This window comes from Amblyraja radiata, chromosome 8 (genome assembly GCF_010909765.2).
Source record: "Amblyraja radiata isolate CabotCenter1 chromosome 8, sAmbRad1.1.pri, whole genome shotgun sequence".
In the NCBI taxonomy this organism is placed as follows: Eukaryota; Metazoa; Chordata; class Chondrichthyes; order Rajiformes; family Rajidae; genus Amblyraja; species Amblyraja radiata.
In genome coordinates this window covers 38,832,923-38,855,738 of record NC_045963.1, presented here as the reverse complement: position 1 = coordinate 38,855,738, position 22,816 = coordinate 38,832,923, and the positions used below count along the sequence as shown (strand labels likewise).

At 41.8% G+C, this 22,816-nt stretch overlaps 1 protein-coding gene and 1 long non-coding RNA gene across 5 annotated transcripts in view; one reads left to right on the top strand and one right to left on the bottom strand.

The window, feature by feature from the left end:
* Positions 1-22,816, bottom strand: part of trerf1 (transcriptional regulating factor 1) — a 195,041-nt gene that overhangs the window by 150,374 nt on the left and 21,851 nt on the right. The window lies entirely within an intron of this gene.
* LOC116976077 lies at positions 10,768-21,555 on the top strand. Its single transcript, XR_004412866.1, has 3 exons — positions 10,768-10,778; positions 14,035-14,037; positions 21,254-21,555. It is a non-coding gene; the product is annotated as an uncharacterized LOC116976077 (long non-coding RNA).

Sequence of the window (22,816 nt, the reverse complement as noted above, 5' to 3'; positions counted from 1 at the left end):
TTGCTGTACGGCTAACTTCCAACAGTCATATTTGTGCAATGGTGAAAACTGGATCCAAAATAACTTCAATTGAATCACTATGTGGGAAGGAACTGCATATGCTTGTTTAACCCGAAGATAGACACAAAATGCTGGAGTAACTCAGCGGGACAGCAGCATCTCTAGAGAGATGAATGGGTGACGTTTTGGGTCAAGACCCTTCTTCAAACTGAGAGTCGGGGAAATTGAATCAAGAGAAAAATATACTTTAATTCCCCTTTCCATTCCCACACTGACCTTTCTGTCCTAGGCCTCCTCCATTGTCAGAGTGAGGCTAAACACAAATTTGAGGAACAGCATCTCATATTTCGCTTGGGTAGCTAACAATCCAGTGGTATGGGTATTGATATCTCTAACTTCAAGTAACACCTGCATTCCCTCTCCCTCCATCACTCCCTCATCCAAGTCACACCAGCTTCTCGTTCTCACCTAGCAAACAGCTAACAATGGCCTGTTTCCTTTATCATTGTTACTTTTTTGCATATCTTTCATTCATTTGTTCTATATCTCTCTACATCACCATCTATATATTTCGTTTCCCTATCCCCCGACTCTCAGTCTGACGAAGGGTCTTGACCCGAAACGCTATCCATTCCTTCTCTCCAGAGATGCTGCTTCCTGCTGAGTTACTCCAGTTTTTTTGATAGAGATACAACGTGGAAACTGGCCCTTCGGCCCATCAAATCCACGGTGACCAGCAATCATCCGTACACTAGTTCTACCCTACACACTTGGGACAATTTACAGAAGCAATCCACCTGCAAGTCTTTGGAATGTAGGAAGAAATCGGAGCACCTGGAGAAAATCCACGTAGTCACAGGAAGAACGTGCAAACTCCATACAGACAGCACCTGTAGTCAGGATCAAACTTTAGCCTCTGGTGCTGCGAGACAGCAACTCTACTGCCGCACTTTTATAGGTTACATGTTGAAAAAAACTTTATCAAAGGCCTTGCTGAAGTCCACATTGACTAGGTCAACAGACCAGCCCTCCCTTGGTTACTTCTTCAAAAACAAAGCAAGAACAATGGATTATGGATTATAAATTAACAATGGATTATAAATTAACAAAAGCAGGCAAATATTAATAAATATAAAGAATTGTTTTATCAGTCTTTCAATGTACTTGGAATTTATTTAAAGGGGCAATCTAGACAATTTCAAGATTAGATTCAAGAACATAAACAATCTAAACCAATGATAAAAGTAATGACTACGCCAATATCATTCACAATAAATAGAAAAACATTTATGATGGATTAATTACATAGTAGCTATTAAAATCAAAGCGGCTCCAAAGACCTGGAACTAGATTCTGTTAGCTCCATCTTACAGACATGATCAAAATCCTAATATTTAAATGTCTTATGCCTGGAACATCAGTATTTTTTAATTCCTCAAAGCTCAAGCCCTCTGCACATGAGATAATCACTTCACCTATCTTTGTTTTCTTTCCAGGAGCGGACTTGTTCATTGTCACTGCAATGAATCGGTGAATTAAATTGATTGAGCACAGGGACACAGAGTCAAGGCAGCAAGGTGCAAACCTGGAGACACTGATGCAAAGCTGTCACCAATACAATAGACTCCCCTGTGCTCCCCAATGGATAAGGCACCATTTTCTACATCCAAGGCGCTGATCAGAAATAGTACAACAATGCGTGATGCCCACTCAGAGTTATTAACAAAGTCTCATATGATACAATGAGCATCGAGCGGAACAGTCAGACGAAAACTGATTTATGATGTCACGCTGAAAGCAAATAATCAGGATATAATTCAGCATAAAAGGGGGTGCTGTGACCTAAATAGTATGTGATCCCATGCCATATTTTGTTACCGGCTGCAATTCCCACTTTGCACCAGAGTTCACTGATACACAATATAAAACAGGCAGCTATCAAAGCAAGGCTGGTCATAAAAAATGTGAGGTTTAAATAGCTCAAGAGAAAAAGTCAGTAAGAATGCTCTCCTCTGGCCCTGAGCAATTAATTTCTTCACTTGAGCCTTCCAGCGACATTCTATGATGATCTCAATTGTTGCAGCAATCATTCTGTTGTTAATTAAAATAACTCTCTACTGCAGTAAAACTGTTATGACCAGTTATTTTCAATTTATTTATAAAGTAGTAAAATAAATCCCAGGAAATTAAGGAGTGACAATATAATGGTATTAGTCACTCCTGCCTTAATCACCTTGAATTTCATTGTACTAACACAGCATTATGCAATGTTACTGATCACAAACATGCTGTAGCTTTCCAACACATAGTCCCTGTATTTTTAAAACTGTCGTGATCAAAACTTAATCTAATACAGCTGCAATGTTACAATACCTTAACAGTCTTGTCACATTCCACCTACCGGGTATATAGTCATAGAACCATACCACACGAAAACAGGCCCTTCGGCCCAACTCGGCACATCTTCCAAGCTAGTCCCATATCTCTCTCAATCTTTCCTAGCCACGACCATCACACAAACTAACCTTGTTTAAGAAAGAACTGCAGATGCTGGTAAAATCGAAGGTAGACACAAAATGCTGGAGAAACTCAGCGGGCGAGGCAGCATCTATGGAGAGAAGGAATTGGCGACGTTTCGGGTCGAGACCCTTCTTCAGACTGACAAACCAATCTACCTTCCATTGACTTCATCGACACTTCAAGCTGCTTCAGTAATCTACTTTATGACATGATGTCCCATACACACCATGCTGATTATCACCCTCCAGTCTTGCTCAGGCGTGTCCAACAATGATTCACATATGTTTCACTCAGTACACCTACAATTTCTTCTCTAGCTTCCCACGGTATCCTTGGGTATATCTAATTAGGCCAAAGGAGATAGTCAATTACTTCAGGAAATGGAGTGACGTGCACGTCCCAGACAGCATCAAATAGAGCTAAAGTGGAGATAGTCGAGAGTTTCACGTTACTGGTTACTAACATCACCAATAATTTGTCCTGGTCCAATCACATTGATGTTACGGCCACAAAAGTACACCCAGGTACACTATACTTCCTCAGAAGGCTAAGGAAATTTGGCACAACTCCAATGACTCCCACCAATATCTATAGATGCACTGTAGAAAGCATCCTATCTGGTTGCATCACAACTTGGTTTGGCAACTGCTCTGCCCAAGACTGCAAGAAATTTCAGAAAGTTGTGGATGGAACCTAGTCCATCAGACAAACCAGCCTTCCTCACCCCAACCCCGCCCCCAATCAATTCCATCTGCATTTCACAATGACTCGAAAAAGTACTCAACATAATCAAATGCCATTAAAACCTCGGACATTCTATCTTCTCCCCTTTCCTGTCGGGCAAAAGATACAAAAGCTTGAAAGCATTCCACCAGATTCAGAAGCGGCTCTACCCCACTGTTATCGGATTACTGAATGGCCCTCTAATAATCTAAGGTACGGTGCAATCTACCTCATTGTGGCCCTTGGAATTTTTCTATTTTAATCTGCACTTCTCAGTGGCTAAAATGCTATATTCCTGAAGCACTATATTCTGTATTCTTTTTATTTTTCCTCTTTACACTGTATGTACGGCTTGTCTATACTTACACATGGTATGATTTAAAACGATAGCACGCAAAACAAGTTTTTCACAGTTTCACAACACTTATGGCAATAATACTCTGAATGTATTTGGTATCCGTGTGCACTAGTTGAAAACAAAATGATGCCTTATGAAGCAGACAAAGGTGGCAAATTACACATTGGCTAATCCAGAACAAAGAACATGATAAAGCATAAATGAGCCCTTAAACCCACAAGATCTGTGCTGACCACTATCTGATCTGCGCCTCTCATGATTTTATATATTTTATCAGGTTGTGCCCCACTCCCCTCAACCCCCGATGCTACAGAGGTAACAGTCCAAGATTGTCCAATCACCCCTTATGGCTGATACTCTCCAATCCAGTCAATGTCCTAGAGAACCTCTTTTGAACCCATCCTTAAGCCTCCGCCCCCTTTCTGTAACATGGAGATCAAACCAGCACACAATACTCCAAATGTGACTGTATCAAAAGTTTTATACAGTTGTAAGTAGATGTCTCAACTTGAAGACTAGCATGCCATACACCTTATTTACTACCCACTCTACTTATGTTGCCATTTTCAGGGACCTGTGGACCTACACCCCAAGATCGCTTTGTACATCAATGCTCCTGAGGGTACTCACATTTACTATTAACTTTTCTCTTCCATCAGACTTGCAAAAGTACAACACCTCACACTTGTCAGTATTAAACTCCATCTGCCATTTCACTCCCATTTTTCCAACTGATCTATACATTTCTGTATCCTTTAATACATTCCTCACTATCCGCAACTCTGCCAATTGTCGTGTTGCCAGCAAAATTATTTATCAGACAGCAATATTCGACAGTACAATACAATTTTTCCGAAGTCGCGTTGACCAACTTCTCATCTCTGTGGTCACAGGGATTAAATTCAAAATCTGATTGAAGAATAATATCAAAGAAATACAGGCAATTACAGACACCAACATTGTGATATGGTCTAACATAAATAATAATAATAATAATAACTTTATTTATAAAGCACTTTAAACAACTACAGTTGCCACAAAGTGCTGTACATGAGAAATCATGAACAAAAAGCTATTACAAACAATTAAAAAAAAATTGTATGCAACATGCTTTGGTGTCTCTTTTATGAGCAGCGAGAGTTTAATGAACTGATCGGACAGTCAACACCCTTGCTGCATTCTCTTCAGTATATCTGTAGTACATCGGTGACAAAACAGCTTTTGTCTAAAATTACTCATTCTACCACTGCAGCGTAAATCTGTGGTCAATGCAGACAAGAGAAGTGGAGGAATCAGTCAAAGGCACATCAAGTCAGAAGGCTCCGCTTTAACAACCACTCTAAAGACATCAGCATTAACTCTAGTGGGACACTCCATTATAGTCGTACACCGATGGAGGTGCATAATGTGGATGAGGCATTAAACTGGGGTCTCATTTATACCCTCAGATGGCCATTAACAATCCCAGGTCATATTCTGAAGATGATGTAGATACCCTTGATATCTTGACTAATATTTGTCCTTCAATCAACACCAAGCAAATGATCTTTTTATCATCTTGCTGCTTCTGGAAGTTTGCTGTGCACAAAATGGTCGCAGCATTTCCTGTAATACGACAGTGATGTCACTTCAAAAATAACTCCTTGGCTATGAAATGCTCTGAGACATCCGAAAAGGAACACAGTAAGGATTATACTCAATACTAGTTCTTTTCAGATTCCAAGAGTGTAATAACAGTGTTACTGACAGATGAGTGAAGTTTGAAGTTACTTCCCTATCTGGCTTTAAATATCACAGTGCATTGAAGCAAAATCACCTCAACTTCCACGCATGGCCCACCGAGTAACCTATTGTGTGGAACACAATCTTGCACCATGGATGCAAATAGACGTATGAAAATTCATCCAAAAGAAAACGGGCAATTCCGCACTATAACGTGTAAGCGTTCAATTCATAATTGTGATGAACAGCAGGAATTCTAGAAAAAGTCCCTGAAGAACAAACCCATTTCTATTTTTCCTTTTATATTTTTGTCCAAGAACAACTTCCGTTATTTGCCAATGGAATCTCTCCACAAATATTTCTGTTAGTATTAAAGTCAGGGTACCCATTTCAGGGTACATAAGCTCTGAAAATATTTCTAAAAGGAGGGAGGATCCAAACTCATCTGGCAGGGAGTGGGACCAAAGAGTAGTAAAGCAGATGAGACGGTCAAAGCTTCCACGTCGTCCATGCCATTTTCTGCAATTATTGTTAGGGGAGTTGAAACCCACAACATTTAGCATCTTGTTATGTGTGCACTCTTCAAAGGCCCATCTTCATATTTGCACATTTAATTTCACTCTGACCTCCTTGGGAAATAGCTTTGCTTCTCAATTCAAACCAGATGGTCTAATTTATAGATGCTTAAAACAAGATGACTCTCCTCACAGCTTGATTTTCTTAAACATTCCAGCTACATGTTTGCCTTTTTTTAAATTCCTCTATCTTCATGTTAAATCACCATTCCTGCCAATTTTATTTTTTATTTTTTTTTAAATATTTTTTTATTGGAGATAGGTACATAACCTATTTACATCGTTACAGTCTTACATTTTTAAATTGATAATATTGTCAATTATTATTACATTGTCTCCAATATAATTTGTATTTCATCCATTCTTTAGTGCTAGTCAGGTTCCTGTGCTGAACCATTCTGACCCTTTAAATAATCAATAAAAGGAGACCATGTTCCAACGAATAATTCCTGTATTAAATCTGATTCTTTCCACGTTAAGGTCTCCGTCATTTCTATAATCCACATTTTGATTGTGGGGGCCGTAGGGCCTTTCCAAAATTTTAGAATTAATTCCTGCCAATTTTTTAAATCGTATTATCGCAAGAATCAAACTTATAATCCGACGTGTCCTCTATGCCATCCAGTCTATTTCCAAGCATTCAAGTATTAGAAATTCAGCCATCAGAATTTTTTTGATTCCACTTTTCAGCCTTAAATTCTTCTGATTTCCAGGCTCATTTACCAATTACCCACTCGTCAATTTAACCGTTTTCCCATCCAAAAACAAGCAGTTTTCCATATCTCTGGCAACCTAATCTAAACCATCCCAACAGCATCCACAAACCTTCCAGTGTGAGGCAATCTATACAATTCACATCTTCCTAAGAACAGGTGACAATACCTGATGAATCCAAAACCTTCCTTTCTGCACAATTGCTTCAACCATACCTTCATTTGTATTAAACTGTTATTGTATACTTACTAGCAACCCAGGCTTCTTAATTTACGCTTTAGTTCCCCGCAGGACTTCATCCTTTTTTAAAGATGTGGACAACAAATTCCAGCTTTTTACCGTCCAGAAATGTTCTGAAGCCATCTGCCTTGCAATTAGCCCTTCTCTCTCTGTTTACAGACATGATATGAAGTGACGACAACCCCTTACATATATATCATGAAACCATCAGTCCAATGACTACAGAGTAGTGAACCAAGCTCAACGTCCAGTATACAACGTCCAGAGTATTCCATAGATTCACAATTCTCTGGGTGAAGAAGTTTTTCCTCATCTCAGTCCTACCCCTTATTCTTAAACCCCTGGTTTTAAACCCTTGACCCCTGGTTCTGGACTCCCCTAACACCGGGAACATTTTTCCTGCATCCAGCCAGTCCAATCATTTAAGAATTTTAGATTTTTCTATAAGATCCCCTCTCATCTTTCTAAATTCCAGTGAATACAAGCCCAGTCGACCTATTCTTTCATCATATGGCAGCCCCGCCATCCCGGGAATTATCCTGGAGAACCTACACTGCACTCTGTCAATAGCAAGAATGTCCTTCCTCAAATTAGGAGATTAAAATTGCACACAATACTCCAGGTGCGGTCTCACCAGGCCCCTGTACAATTGCAGTAGAAGCTCCTTGCTCCTAAACTCAAATCCTCTTGCAATGAAGGACAAAATGCCATTAGCCTTCTTCACTGCCTGCTGTACCTGCATGCTTACTTTCAGTGACTGATGTACAAGCACACCCAGGTCTCCTTGCACCTCCCCTTTTTGTAATCTGACAGCATTCAGATAATAATCTGCCATCCTGTTCTTGCCACCAAAGTGGATAACCTCATTTATCCACATTAACCTGCATCTGCCCACTCACCCAACCTATCCAAGTCACCCTGCAGCTTCATTGCATCCTCATCGCAGCTCGCACTGCCACCCAGCTTTGTGTCATCTGCAAACTTGGAGATGTCACATTTAATTTGCTTGCCTAAATCGTCAACAGGGCTCTCATGTAACTTTTTTTCCCTGTTGCCAGACGGGCAACCTCAGCAGCTTTTTAGGTTGCCAAATGACAGTTTAGGTGGTCATTTAAGACGGTTTGCATGACGCGTGCGATAATGTGCTCGGACGAAGTGCGTAGTTACCAGTCGGAATTATGGTCAATGAAGCATTCACATATTATTTCTGCTTCAAATAAAGTCGCAAACTAAACATATTCACCAATCAAGACATGATATATATCGCAATGACATGCAGCAAAATTATAATACAGTATCTCAACTCAGTTCAGTGTGTCTATATACCATAGACCATATATATACGCAATAAATAAACAGATAAAATGCAATAGGCTGTTATTTTTCAGAGTTTGGAGTATGGTGGTGGTGGGTCCACCAGTTTAAATTCCATTTGGAATATTTTTGGAGGACCAGGAAACCAAGAAGCAAGAGTTACTCCAGGGAGTTACTCAAGCTCCAGGCAGTGATTCTGTGTTGGTTTTCAGCGGTCGCGGCGAGGCGGCAACCGGAGAGGAATGGCGGACAGATCTCCCACAATGCAAAGGGAGGGAGAAAGTGGCCAACGCCAACCAGTTGCCGTGGCAGTGCGCATGTGCAGGGTGGCACATGCGCACAACCACAGCCGATGATATGCTGGCCGTGGCAGTGCGCATGTGTAAGGCGGCCTGTAATGCCGAGCGGAGACCCGAGAGCCGAGACCCAGAAATGGATGGCGGGCGGAGACGGAGAGTGACAGAGAGAGAGAGATGGAGAGGGGGCCCGCTCAGAATTAAATGATAGGTGTCCCGGGTGCTTGCCAAGCCTTGCAAAATGGCATGGCTTTTAGGTTGCCCGGCGGGACTGTAGATTGCCATTGGCACCTGGGCAACCGCTAATTTCGAGCCCTGGTTGATATATATTGTAAATAACTGGGGTCTCAGCACCGAGGCTTGCAGCACCCCATCAGTTACTGCCTGGCATTCTGAAAAGGACCAGTTAATTCCAACTCTTTGCTTCCTGTCTGCCAACCAGTTCTCTATCAAGGTCAATACCCTACCCCCAATACCATGTGCTCCAATTTTGCACACTAATCTCGTGTGGACCTTGTCAAAGGCTTTTTGAAAGTCCAGATACAGCACATCCACTGGCTCTCCCTTATCCATTCTACTTGTTACATCCTCAAAAAATTCCAGAAAATTAGTCAAGCATGATTTCCCCGTCATAAATCCATACTGACCTTGATCGATCCTGTCACTGCCTTCCAAATGCGCTGCTATAACATCTTTAACAATCGACTCAAGCATCTTCCCCACTACCGATGTAAGGCTAACGGGTCTATAATTCTCCGTTTTCTCTCTACCTCCTTTCTTAAAAAGTTGAGTTACAGTTGAGGAACTGATCCAGAGTCGAGAGAACATTGGAAAATGATCACCAATGCATCCACGATTTCTAGGGCCACCTCCTTGAGTACTCTGGGATGCAGACATTAGGGCCTGGGGATTTATCTGCCTTCAGTCCCAACAGTTTACCTAACACCATTTACTGACTACAGTTCCTCCCACTCACTAGATCCCAGTCCCCTCGAATTTTTGGGAGATTATTTGTGTCTTCCTTTGTGAAGACAGAACCAAAGTACTCGTTTAACTGTTCTGCCATTTCCTTCTTTCCCATTATAAATTCACCTGTCTCTGATTGTAAGGGACCTACATTTGTCTTCACTAAACCTTCCCTTTTTACATATCAAAAGAAGCTTTTACAGTCAGTTTTTATATTCCCCGCAAGCTTTCTTGCTTCCCCCCCCCCCTCTTAATTAGCCCTTTTGTCCTCCACTGTTAAGTTGTAAATTTCTCCCCAGTTTTCTGCTTCCTCTGGCCAATATATATGCCTCTTCCTTGGATTTAACACTATCCTTCATTTCCCATCGTTAGCCACGGTTGAGCCGCCTTCCCCATTTTATTTTTTCGCCAGACGGGGATTTTTGAAGTTCATCCATGCGGTCTTTAATTCTTTGCCATTGCATCTCTGGCAACAACCCTTTAAGTATAATTTTCCAGTCTATCCTAGCCAATTCCCATCTCATACCTTCAATGTCTCCTTTATTTAAGTTGAGGACCATAGCCTCTGAATTAACCGTCACTTTCCATCCTAATGCAGAATTCCACCATATTATGGTCACTGTTGTCCAAGAGGCTTTGGACAACAAGATTGCTAACTAATCCTTCCTCATTACACAATACCCAGTTTAGGATGGCCTGTCCTCTAGTCGGTTCTTCGACATATTGGTTTAAAAAACCATTCCGTATACATTCCAGGAAATCCTCCTCCTCAGCACTGCTGCCAATTTGGTTGGTCCAATCTTTATGTAGATTAAAGTCACCCATGATAAATGCTGTAGCTTTGCTACACGCATCCCTAATTTCCTGCTTGATGCTATCCCCAACCTCCCTACTGCTTGTTGGTGGCCTGTATACAACTCCAACAAGCGTTTTCTGCCCTTGGCTATTGCAGTTCTACCCATACTGATTCTACAGCATCCAAGCTAATGTCTCTCCTTGCTAATGCATTAATCACCTCTTTAACCAGCAATGCCACCCCACCTCCGTCAGTCTATCCTTCCTGAATATTGAATACCCCTGCATGTTTAGCTCCCAGCCTTGGTCGCCCTGGAGCCATGTCTCCGTAATTCCAACTATATCATATTCCTTAACTACTGACTGCACATTCAATTCATCCATCTTATTACAAATGCTCCTCACATTAAGGCATAAAGCTTTCAGGTTTGTTTTTCTTATCTCCCTTCTACCTTTTGCTTCTATCCTCTTTTTATGGCCCTCTGTCTCCTTGCATTGGTCCCCATCCCCCTGCCCTGTTAGTTTAAACGTGACCTCTCCTACACTCATTTTCCCGTTATCTGCACGCATACGCTTCCACGATGTTGACTCCATCCCCCCACTGTTTAGTTTAAACCCACCCGTGTGGCACTAGCAAACCTGCCTGCCAGAATGTCAGTCCCCTTCCAATTAAGGTGCAACCTGTCCCTCTTGTACAGGTCACCCCTTCCCCAGAAGAGATTCCAGTGATCTAGAAATCTAAATCTCTGCCCCAACGCGTCAGCAACACATTCAGATCCTCTATCTCCCTGTTCCTACCCTCACCAGCACGAGGTACTGGAAGCAACCCAGAGATAACCACCCTAGGTCCTGCTTTTCAGCCTCCTACCTAGTTCTCTATACTCACGTTGCAGAACCTCCTTCCTCTTCTTACCCAGTCATTTGTGCCCACATGCACAACTACTTCCAGCTGTTCACCTTCCCTCACGAGGATGTTCTTAAGTTGATCTGAGACATCTTGGACCCTGGCACCAGGGAGGCAACACACCTTCATCGAGTCTTGCCTGTCGCCACAGAATCTCCTGTCCGAACCTCTGACAATGGAGTCCCCTACCACTATGGCTTTGACTGACGTTGGTCTCACCGTGCGAGCCTCAGCAGCAGGTTTCGAGTCACAGACCTGTCCGCCGCTCGGACTGGAAGCGTCGTCTGCCCCAACAGCTTCCAAGAGGGTGTAACTGTTTTCAATATTCCACCTGGCACAGAACATCCATTCTACAAGATTGAGGAACTGCGATACGCCTGCAATCATCAGAAAAGGACAGATCACAGTAAGTTCTCATGTTTAAGAAGGAACTGCAGATGCTGGAAAATCGAAGGCAAACAAAAATGCTGGAGAAACTCAGTGGGTGAGGCAGCATCTATGGAGCGAAGGAAATAGGCAATGTTTCGGGTCGAGACCCTTCTTCAGACTGATGTGAGGGTGGGGGGGCGGGAAGAAGAAAGGAAGAGGCGGAGAGTGAGCTGAGGGAGAGCTGAAAAGGGGAGGAGAAAGCAGGGACTAACTGAAATTAGACAAGTCAAAGTTCATACTGATGGAGTGCAAACTGCCCAAGCGAAATATGAGGTGCTGCTCCTCCAATTTACAGTGGTCCTCACTCTGGCCATAGAGGAGGCCCAGGACAGAAAGGTCGGATTCGGAATGGGAAGGGGAGTTGAAGTGCTGAGCCACCGGGAGATCAGGTAGGTTAATGTGAACTGAACGAAGGTGTTGGACGAAGCGATCGCCAAGCCTACGCTTGGTCTCACCGATGTAGAGCAGCGGATGCAATAGATGAGGTTGAAGGAGGTGCAGGTGAACCTCTGCCCCACCTGGAAAGACTGCTTGGGTCCTTGAATGGAGTCAAGGGGGGAGGTAAAGCGACAAGTGTAACATTTCCTGAGGTTGCAAGGGAAAGTGCCAGGAGAGGGGGATGGTTTGGGTGGGAAGGGCCGAATTGACCAGGGAGTTACGGAGGGAGCGGTCTCTGCGGAAAGCAGACAGGGGAGGAGATGGGAAGATGTGGCCAGTGGTGAGATCCCGTTGGAGGTGGCAAAAATGTCGGAGGATTATTTGTTGTATGTGACGGCTGGTAGGGTGGAAGGTGAGGACAAGGGGGACTCTGCCCTTGTTACGAGTGGGGGGGATGGGGAATGAGAGCAGAGTTACGGGGTATAGAAGAGACCCTGGTGAGAGCCTCATCTATAGTAGAAGAGGGGAACCCCCGTTCCCTGAAGAATGAGGACATCTCCGATGCCCTGGTGTGGAACACCTCATCCTGGATGAAGATGCGACGTAGACAGAGGAATTGGGAGTAGGGTATCAAGTCCTTATAGGAAGCAGGGTAGGAAGGAGTGTAGTCCAGATAGCCATGGGAGTCAATGGGTTTATAGTGGAAGTCGGTCAGTAGTCACCTGCGATGGAGATAGTGAGGTCAAGAAATGGTAGGGAAATGTTGGAAATGGTCCAGTGCATTTGAGGAATACATCTGGGAACAGTAAGATTACTGTTCTCAGATTGATCTCAGAACAGTAAGTTCTCAGATGAACACTTGATTTACACTCAACAACCTAACTGCTTTATTTAAATTATAACCCCATTTTCCTTTTTAACTCACCAACTGGAATTTCCTGTTTTCTGCAGCATACATAATGTTGATTGCGAAAAATAATTGTTGCTTTCAGACCACAACGCCTTAAACAATTTTGTTTTGTCACTAACTGTTGTCGAAGCTGCACCAATGTTTGGTAGAACATTTGCAGAGATGGTCCATGAACAATGACTAACGCACTGTTTGGCCTCTTGTGCATATACAAGCTGACAATAAAGATAAAGAACCCACTGATAACACACACTTTATTTTTAAACAGTTCTTTATTAGCCTCCCAGTGGAGACACATTTATCTTTTTCTGAAGAAGTGTATGGTTTCTGGGAAATCGACCAAAGGGGAAGATTGCAGGTAAAGTATAATGTTTCAAAACACATACAAGTTCTACTTGGAACCATAAACAACTTGCTAATGACTCTGGTAAGCATGTACCACATGTTCCCATTCTTTAAAGCAATAATACCCCCCTAGTTATAGTCTGGGCTTGAAGGAATTCAGAATGCATTAAAAAAAAACAGAAATACAATTCAGACTGTACCACTATGCAATAATGAAATTAGACTGATCCACATTTTGAAGAGTTTAATGACTTCATGAATTTGAAACACAAACCAATGTGGAAACACAACTGAAACATTAACAGCTGAATTCTGTTTTATTTACAGGATAAACGGTAAAGGAAAAAAATTGTTGATCACTAAAATTAACTATCACCAAAATAGAACCTCAACAAGCTGAATCGGCTAAAACAGACTAGTGGAAAATCATTAATGATCACAGCAATACTTATATTTGCAGAGTATCAGTTAAATATTTTGAAGATGTACATTGTTGTGCCAATTTATCAATGCAGAAAGGATACAGATGAGTCAAACAATTCTGGATACAGACACAAAATGCTGGAGTAACTCAACAGGACAGGCCCTTTATGATGACAGAATGGGTCGATATGATGAAAGAATGGGTGGACATGACTTGTATTCACTGGAATTGACGGATGAGAGGGATCTTATAGAAACATAATATTCTGAAAGGATTGGATAGACTAGATGCAGGAAAACATTTCCAATGTTGGGGGAGTCCAGAACCAGGGGCCACAGTTTAAGAATAAGCGGTCAGCCATTTAGGATTGAGATGAGGAAAAACCTCTTCACCCAGTTGTGAATCTGTGGATCTTTTCAAGAGAGTTAGATTTAGCTCTTGGGGCTCAAGGAATCAAGGAATATGGGGGAAAAGCAGGAACTGTGTACTGATTTTAGATGATCAGCCATGATCATGTTGATTGTCGGTGCTGGCTCGAAGGGCTCTGGGGCCTACTCCCGCACCTATTTTTCTATGTGTTTATGAAATGTCACCCTTTCCTTCTATCCAGAGATGCTGCCTGGCCCGCTGAGTTACTCCTGCATTTTTTGTCTATCTTCGGTTCAAACCAGCATCTGCAGTTCCTTCCTACACTACTTGACTTTGATGCAGGTTTGGTGGAGGGTTCCACAAAGAAATGCAAAATATCAAACCATGTTAGAAAATGCAGGAATCATTCAGCAGGTCAGGCAGCACCTGCGGGGAAAAAAAAGAGTTCAAATATTTTTCCTTGCTCTGTTATTGTACCTCCTTGATCTCATAGCTGCTTGGCCTTTAATATTGCTGTTAGGAAGCATCATATTTTTCTCCCTGGCCATACTTGTTTAGTTTAGTTTAGAGATACAGCGCTGAAACAGGCCCTTGGGCCCACTGAGTCTGCTCTGACCAGCGATTGGTAGCATTTTAAATATAGAAGCCATCCATCATCACTGGGTTTTCACCCCCTCTGTCCTAGAGGCCTTGCAGCTTTTAAACTTTTCATTAATTTTTATGAGAAGTGGGCATGACTGGCATTTATTAGGCATCCCTGAATGCTTAGACCAATCTCTGTAATGGATTGTTTGGCTGTATCAGAAGAATGTTCAGGAACCAAGCACACTGTTGGGTTTGGGTTGGTGTGTAGGCCAGACTGGGGAAGGACTGCAGTGCCATCCTTGAAACTATCTAACCAGATGTGTTCTACCCATTTCATGTCTATTGTAATGGATGTTATAATTCCAGTCCAGTATGCTACTGTACCCTCAAGGTGAAGACTATGTTGGCTGGTCAGGCCTTTCGCTTGTATAATTGGGAGGAATCTTGGGAGTTGCTTTTTGAAAAGTGAGAGCATGTGCAAAGAGTAAATGAAAATTAATTTCTGCATACTGGGTCGAGTCCGAAATGTCACCTATCCATGTTTTCCAGAGATGCTGCCTGACCTGCAGAGTTATTCAAATATCTTGTGTCCTTTTGTATATCAACTAGCATCTGCAGTTGCTTGTTTCTACTGTCTAATCTCAGATATTAATCGTGTTTCTCTTTTCACAGTTGCAGATTTCCCGGATTTTTAATTTTTAATTTTGGACTTCTCCGTATGTTGTTTAATCGTTGCTTAATTGTGAGAGTGAGCTTTGTTTCCAAAGATGTTTTTAAGCACGGTGGCACAGCGGTAGAGTTACTGCCGTACAGTGCCAGAGACCCGGGTTTGATCCTGACTATGGAAGCTGTCTGTAAGGAGTTTGTATTTTCTCCCTGCGATCTGCGTGGCTTTTCTCTGTGATCTCTGTGATCTCCGGTTTCCTCCCATTCTCTAAAGACGTACAAGTTTGTAGGCTAGTTGGCTTGGTTAAATGGCAAAGAATTTTGTCATGATGCAGACACCTAAACCTGGCAGAAATACTACACAGTGGAAAAGCAGTAGAGTTGCTGCCTGACAGTGCCAAAGACCTGGTTCGATCCTGACTATCGAAATATCTGTAGGGACTTTGTACATTCTCCCTGTGACCGCATGTGTTTTCCCAGGTGCCCGTTTCCTCCACCATTCCATAGACGTGCAGGTTTCAGATTAATTGACATCTTTAAATTGGTGTGTATTGCATGGGTGATGACTGGTCAGCGTGGGCTGAAGGGCCTGTTTCCAAGCTGCATAACTAAACTAAAATTAAGGAACCCAAAAATCTATCGAGAATGAGGAAATGGAAGAAAACAAGTGCAAACGAAATTGGTGAACATGAAAGCAATCAAATCCAAGGACCTAGAGATCTGCGTCCTGGTGTTTTGAATTCCCTGTCTATCTATGTGTCTAAATGCCTCTTAAACATTGGTTTTGTATCTACTTTCGCCACTTCCCCTCAAGGTACTCACCGCTTTGTGTATATTAAAAAACCTTTAAACTTTGCCCTCACTTCTTAAAGCTATGCCCTCTGGCAATTGACATTCCCACCCTGGGATAAAGACTCCGTCTGTATAACCTGTCTATGCCCCTCATAATTTTATATACTTACTAGACCAAGTGCAGACCCAGTGGGTCTGCTCCCCCAACGCACCCGTTCCCTACACATAGCCCACACGGGAGGCGTGGTCCTCCAACTCAAGCCATTCACGAACGTAAGTGAAACTAATCACTGCTAGCCAGGCCATTGTGACGTCATCAGTTGAAGCTGGTCGTTTTAAATTCAAAGTATTTTGATCTTTTTAAACTTTAATCAGTAATGTCGAGAAATAAAGCATAAAATGTTCAGTGAAGGTGACATCTGCCTAGAGGGGAATAATGTGAATCAGAATATGTAAATATCCTGTGAAGGTTGGCATTTTTAAAGCTTTAATCGCGAATAACGTGAAATATACGATGAAATCTTCAGTGAAGCTGATCACTGCTAGCCGAGCCATTGTGACGTCATCAGTGAAAGCTGGTCATTTTAAATTCAAAGTCTTTTGATGATTTTAAGCTTACTTACTTTTAACCAGTAATAAGTCGAGAAATAAAGCATAAAATGTTCAGTGAAAGTGTTCTCAGCCTCGAGGGGGAAAATGGCAATCAGAATATGTGAAAATGTAATCGTTACCACGTAGTGTTTTTGCGAAGATGTAAAGACAACCACATATACACACACATATACACACATGCAAGATCAGACTTTTAATAAGTATATGATATGATATGATGATGATATATCACCACTCAGCCTCTGGCACTCCACAGAAAACAATCCGTTCTTCTAAACGTTTCCTTACGTCTAATACTCTCTAATCCTGGAAATATCCTGGTGAACTTCTTCTGTACCCACTCCAAAGCCTCTGCATCCTTCCTGTAATGCAGTGAAAGAGTGAAAACAGAAAAAATGGACAGAAAAAAAATGGAGGGGCGCGAATGACTTGTTAGCCTAAAATGAGTGGTCAGGGAAATACTGTGAACTATAATGAAGGAGGTGATTGCAGGATACCTTAAAAGAATAATAGAATTGAGCAAAGTCAGCATGGCTTTATGACATGAAAATCATGTTTTACTGATCTTGTGCAGTTCTTTGATGATGTGACATGTAAGACTTAATAGATAAGGGGTTGCAGTGAATGTGTTGTATTTGGATTTTCAAAAGGCTTTTGACCAGGTTCCACATAGAAGGTTGGTCAATACGGTTAGACATATGGAATTGGGGATCATGTGCCAACGTAAATTTAGAATTGCTATCAGAAAATTAAAGCAAAGATCAGGAATAAAGCGACCCATTGCAGGTTGCCAGGCTTAAATATTGGGATTACAGCTGGAGGGACCTGGGTTTGAGCACCACCTGTTCACGATCAATACCAATGCTTTGGCAGAACCAATCGAATATCACATTTCTAAGATTGTTTACGATACCAAGTGAGATAAGATTATAAATATGGAGGAATATGTAGAGAGGCTTTGAGGGAATTTTCATGGGCTGTGAGGCACAGAGCATCTCTGGAGAACATGGATCAGTGATGCTTCGGGTTGAACATGCATAGGAAACGGGGGTCACGATCTGAAACATCCATGCTTTCCAGAGATGCTGCCTGACCTGCTAAGTTACTCCAGCACTTTGTGCCCTTTTGTGTATTAGCCCGCATCAGCAGCTCTTTGTTTCTACATTCTGAACTATATTGAAGACTTTGCAGAAGAAGAATCCAACTTTTTGCTGAACCATACTTTGCATTTTGTCTTTAAATTTGGGTCTGGTAACTATGTCTACTGGGGGATGAGATCATGCATATCTAGAAACAGTGGAATAGTTATCTGTATGGTCTTGAGGAAATGACTGCAAAAGGAAGAGCTAACATCAGCAATTCTCACATCTGCTTTCTCTGAAGAATTGAGTGTTCTTGGAAATATTGAAGCATAAAATAAGCTACTTACAATTTAGGTAGCTGGAGATTTTCTTTTGTTATTTAATGAATTTACTTTGGAATAAATTTATATCCAGAACAGAATCAGAAAAGATCAAATGATATGTGGTTAATAGTTAGTGGCATTTTTGCTTTTGGTAATTACAGTTTGGGATCCAAATATAGATTTGTTGCTGCCTGATGTATTTTGTTGAATAATTGCAAATTACTTCACTTGCAGCATTTTGTAACTTTTAAATTGTTTTGCTGACTATAAGCTTGAAGACTTTCAATTTAAACATGTACAATATTCACATCATATGAAGTTCCAGCCTCCACCTCCCCAGTAACTTTGGTGTATTTCTAGTTAAATGGCACAGAATAAGTAACATTTATTAAATTGTTTTGTGTTGACTTGATACAGATTAGGAGATCCATTAGAAGTGTCGTTCGCAGACTATGCATAATTGCTACATATGCGCAAAGGAGCATTTTCTTTTGATAGCATCACCAGCTTCGGGTCAGGAATCCTTCTATGAAGTTAGGACATGTAAAAAATTTCAGCAGACTTAAATATTTTGGAACATGAACTGAGTGAAGGCTTTCCAATTTTTTTGTTGATATGGTTGTCTTGGCTGCACTCTGAGGTATTTGAACTCTGTAGCCACCAGTGTCTAAAGTTGCTGCCTTTTTAAACATGAACCAGTTTGCTTTGTTATCAAATACAACCTTTAACTGCATATCCAGTCCTGAGTGTAAAATCAGAGTTCTCTGTTTGCCTATAATGTGAAGCGTAGAAAAAACGTGGCAAATTTATAACGCTCCAACAAACATGATCACTTACTCCAATTGCTCCTTCAGATTACTTCTGGAAACCTTTGCAAAATCTTTGTAATCCAGAGAACAAAAGCTTTTTATTGTACCTCGGTACACGTGACACTAAATTAAACTAAACTAGAACAGTTGCCCACCTGATACTAAGAGAGGGAACAAAATCAAAGCAGCAGTTAGGAGTAAAGGGCCTGTCCCATTTTCGCGACCTAATTCACGACCTCTGCTGAGTTTGCCCTTGACTCATACTCGCAGCATGGTCGTCATGAGGTCGTAAGTAGGTCGTAGCTAGGTTGTGATGCTAGTCGTAGGTACTCGTGGCATCAAGTAGGTCGGGGCGTTTTTCTAACATGATGAAAAATGTCCACGAGTGAAAAAGGTCGTGAATTAGTTCGTGAAAGTGGGACAGGCCCTTAACTCAGCGGGACAGACAGCATCTCTGGAGAGATGAAATGAGTGACGTTTCGGGTAGAGACCATTCTCGACCCGAAACGTAGTCTGAAGAAGGGTCTCGACCTGAAATGTCACCCATTCCTTCTCTCCAGAGATGCTGTCTGTCCCGCTGAGTTACTCCAGCATTTTGTGATATCTTCAGTTTAAACCAGCATCACCAGTTCCTTCCTACATATCCAAACAACAGTTATCCTGTTACAAAATTGCTATGTACACTGCTCCCTTTTAATGTAAAATAAGTTGCAGACATTTATGGACTTAAGGAAATAGCTGCATTGAAAAAATATATATAATTTGAACTGCAGATTTTCTCACTCTGTGGGACCTTCTTCGTGGTGCTGTGTTGACTGATGTCTCTCTAACCCACTCTGTATGCTGTCTGACCAACCATCTCAGAATTTACAATTACCTCCCTTGGGCTGTCAATAACTTCCTTGCATTCTACTGTGAAATTTTCTTCCAGCAAGTACTGAACTGATGATTTGATATATCATCATTCCTTGCATCTTCGAAGTTGTGCACAAGCAATGAATAATCTACACACAAACTTAACTAAACTTTCTGTTTGACTGTCAATGAATAATTCTTGTTTCGACATATCTTAGCCTTTTCCTGCAACTAGTCTGTGACTGACCAGTAGGTCTAATTACCTGCATCTTGGCATTCACTCAAAACTAACTTTCTTTGTCATAGTTGCAAATGGCGCCATTGGCTCCCCCCCCACTCTCCCCTCTAAATGTAGCCGCACCATGTTTAACCTTACCCTGAGCCAGTGGATCATCAGCATCTCAGCCAGAGTGTATGCAGTAATGGTATGTGTTCTGTCCTGCATGATCTAGAAACACAGTAGGGTGTGTGTTGCGTAGATCTGTCCGACCAGTGATCCATTAGCCATTACTTTAAAACCTTCTTCACAGTCTGATTAGAGAGCTCGGTTTTCCCCATGTGAGATGGGGGGAAATCAAGATGGGAGATTGACAATGTTGACAATGTCCCAAATTGTCTGGACCTGAACAGTGGTGCATTGACTGGAACAATTCCACTACCAACCCGATAATCCTGAAGATTGCAGTCTGTCGATATTCCATTTGCTCGTGGTGGCCATTTAATAGGAAACAGAGTAGCTGTGAAAACTTTGTTTGGACTGGAAAGAAATGTACATTGGAGTTCCCCATGGCCGGCATTTCTTAGTGTGAAGGTCTTGAACAAAACTTGCAAATGACAAAAAAAAAACCTGAGGTGCAGTGAACTGTGAGTAGGATTGAAAAAATATTTCATTTGTCGGGCGAAAGTGGTGGTGTGAGAGAAAGGTGGGAGGTTAGAGAGGTGGCAGATCAAGCATCTTGGTGAGAATGTAAGGTGTTATTTTTTTGGTGGAAAAAATAAGCTGAGCCAATTATAGAATACAGTTGTGGGGCACATGAATTTAACTCTGATAAGTGTGAGGTATACTTGGGTATATCAATTTAGGGCAGGACTTCAACAGCAAATGGCAGAGCCCTGCACAGTGTTGCAGAACAGGAACATCGAGGAGTATGGGTGCATTGTTCTCTAAAAATGACAGTTCAGGTGGACAGGGTGATGAAACAGTTCGACACACATGCCCTAATTTGGAAGAGTATTGAGTACAAAAGTTGGGACATGATGACTCAAGACATTGTGAGACACACTTGGAGTATTGTGTGCCGTTCTGGTTGCCCAGCAGGAGGAAAGAAGTCATTAACATGGAAAGGATTCAAAAGAAATTCACCAGAATGTCACTTTTTAAAAAAAATAAAATGTTTCAATGTTATGTGGTGGTGTTTCCTTTGTTTTAGCAAGCACCAATGTACATTAAGAGAGGTGTTTAGAGCAAATTAACTTAAGTTCCGGGTGAGCGTTGTGGTGGCGCAGTGGGAAGCTCCCCGCTAATACAGCACCTCATACTTTCTCAGTTAAACTCCATTTACCCTTTCTCTGCCCATAGCTGTGGCTGATCTATATATACTGCAAACAATGGAGGGCCCAGCACATATTCCTGTGGAACTCCACTGGTCACAGACCTCCTGCAAGAATCACATCCTTCCACCATGACCCCCTATCTTTTATGCGTAAGCCAGTTCTCAAATCCAAACGACTTAAGTTGTTGTGGTCCCACACACCTTAATCTTCTGGATCAGCCCACTGTGAGGGACTTTATCAAATGCCTTATTATAATTCTTGTAGACAACATCCACTGTCCTAACCTTATCAATCACATTCGTCACCCGAAAAAAACTCAAATCAAGTTCGTAAGACATGACCTGCATTGGACAAAGCCGTGTTGACTGTCCCCAAGTAGCCCATTCTCTTCCAAATGAGAGTAAATCCTACCCAAAAAAATCCTTTCCAATAGCTTCCCAACCACTGACGTCAGATTCTCCATCCTATTATTTCCTGGGTAGATAAAAGTGCTGGAGAAACTCAGCGGGTGCAGCAGCATCTATGGAGCGAAGGAAATAGGCTACGTTTCCGGCCAAAACCCTTCTTCAGACGTTCTTCGACCCAAAACGTTGCCTATTTCCATCGCTCCATAGATGCTGCTGCACCCACTGAGTTTCTCCAGCATTTTTGTCTACCTTCGATTTTCCAGCATCTGCAGTTCCTTCTTAAACTATAATTTCCTGGATTGCCTCTACTTCCCTTCTTAAACAAAATAACAATATTGACTATTGTCCAGCCCTCCAGGACCTTGCCTGTTGGCCGGCGGAGTTGCAAAGGTCTTTGTCAAGGCTCCAAAATTGTTTTTTTGAGAGAGGTACAATAACAGAGCAAGGAAAAACATTTGAATAAAGGATCTCCTCTGTGACTAGTATTGGTATCATTTTCTTGAATTAGAAGAGTTTATTGGACAACTTACGCCCTTGAACCAGCTCAATTAGTTCATGATTTACAATTGGGGTTGTACAATTTAAATTAACTTTAACAAGGTATTCAAACTGAAAGAAAGACTGACAATGATAGCATTTCTCTCAACTCCCTTTCAGGGTATCCAAAAGCACTTTGCAGCTAATGGAACACTTTGTGTAGCGACTGGCTTTGCTGCATTGTAGGAAACACAACTCAAAGGACAACGTTTATAATTAAGAACTACAGGAATTAAAAATACATGTGCTGACACGCTATATTAAAAGTACCTGGAACAAAATGATTACTCTTTGGGCCTTTATCTCTCAGATCTATCAGTTTATTTTTGAAATGCCAGAGAAATGACTCAACATCGCCCAAAAACACAGCATCAGTTCACATTTTAGCACTAACAACACCCAGCACTATCTCAACACCAACGTTCACCACGTCTCCATGATCTTTCAATTCTCAAACTACCAAAATTATCACCACCTCCACCATCAGTAATTGCTGGCCTACACCAACTCTCAGTTATGTAATGTCTCGGTTTTACAGTTCCCACCAAATTGTTTTCGAATTGTCCATGGTCTCTCTTCTCCCCACATGTGATCTCCTATTCCATGAGCCTC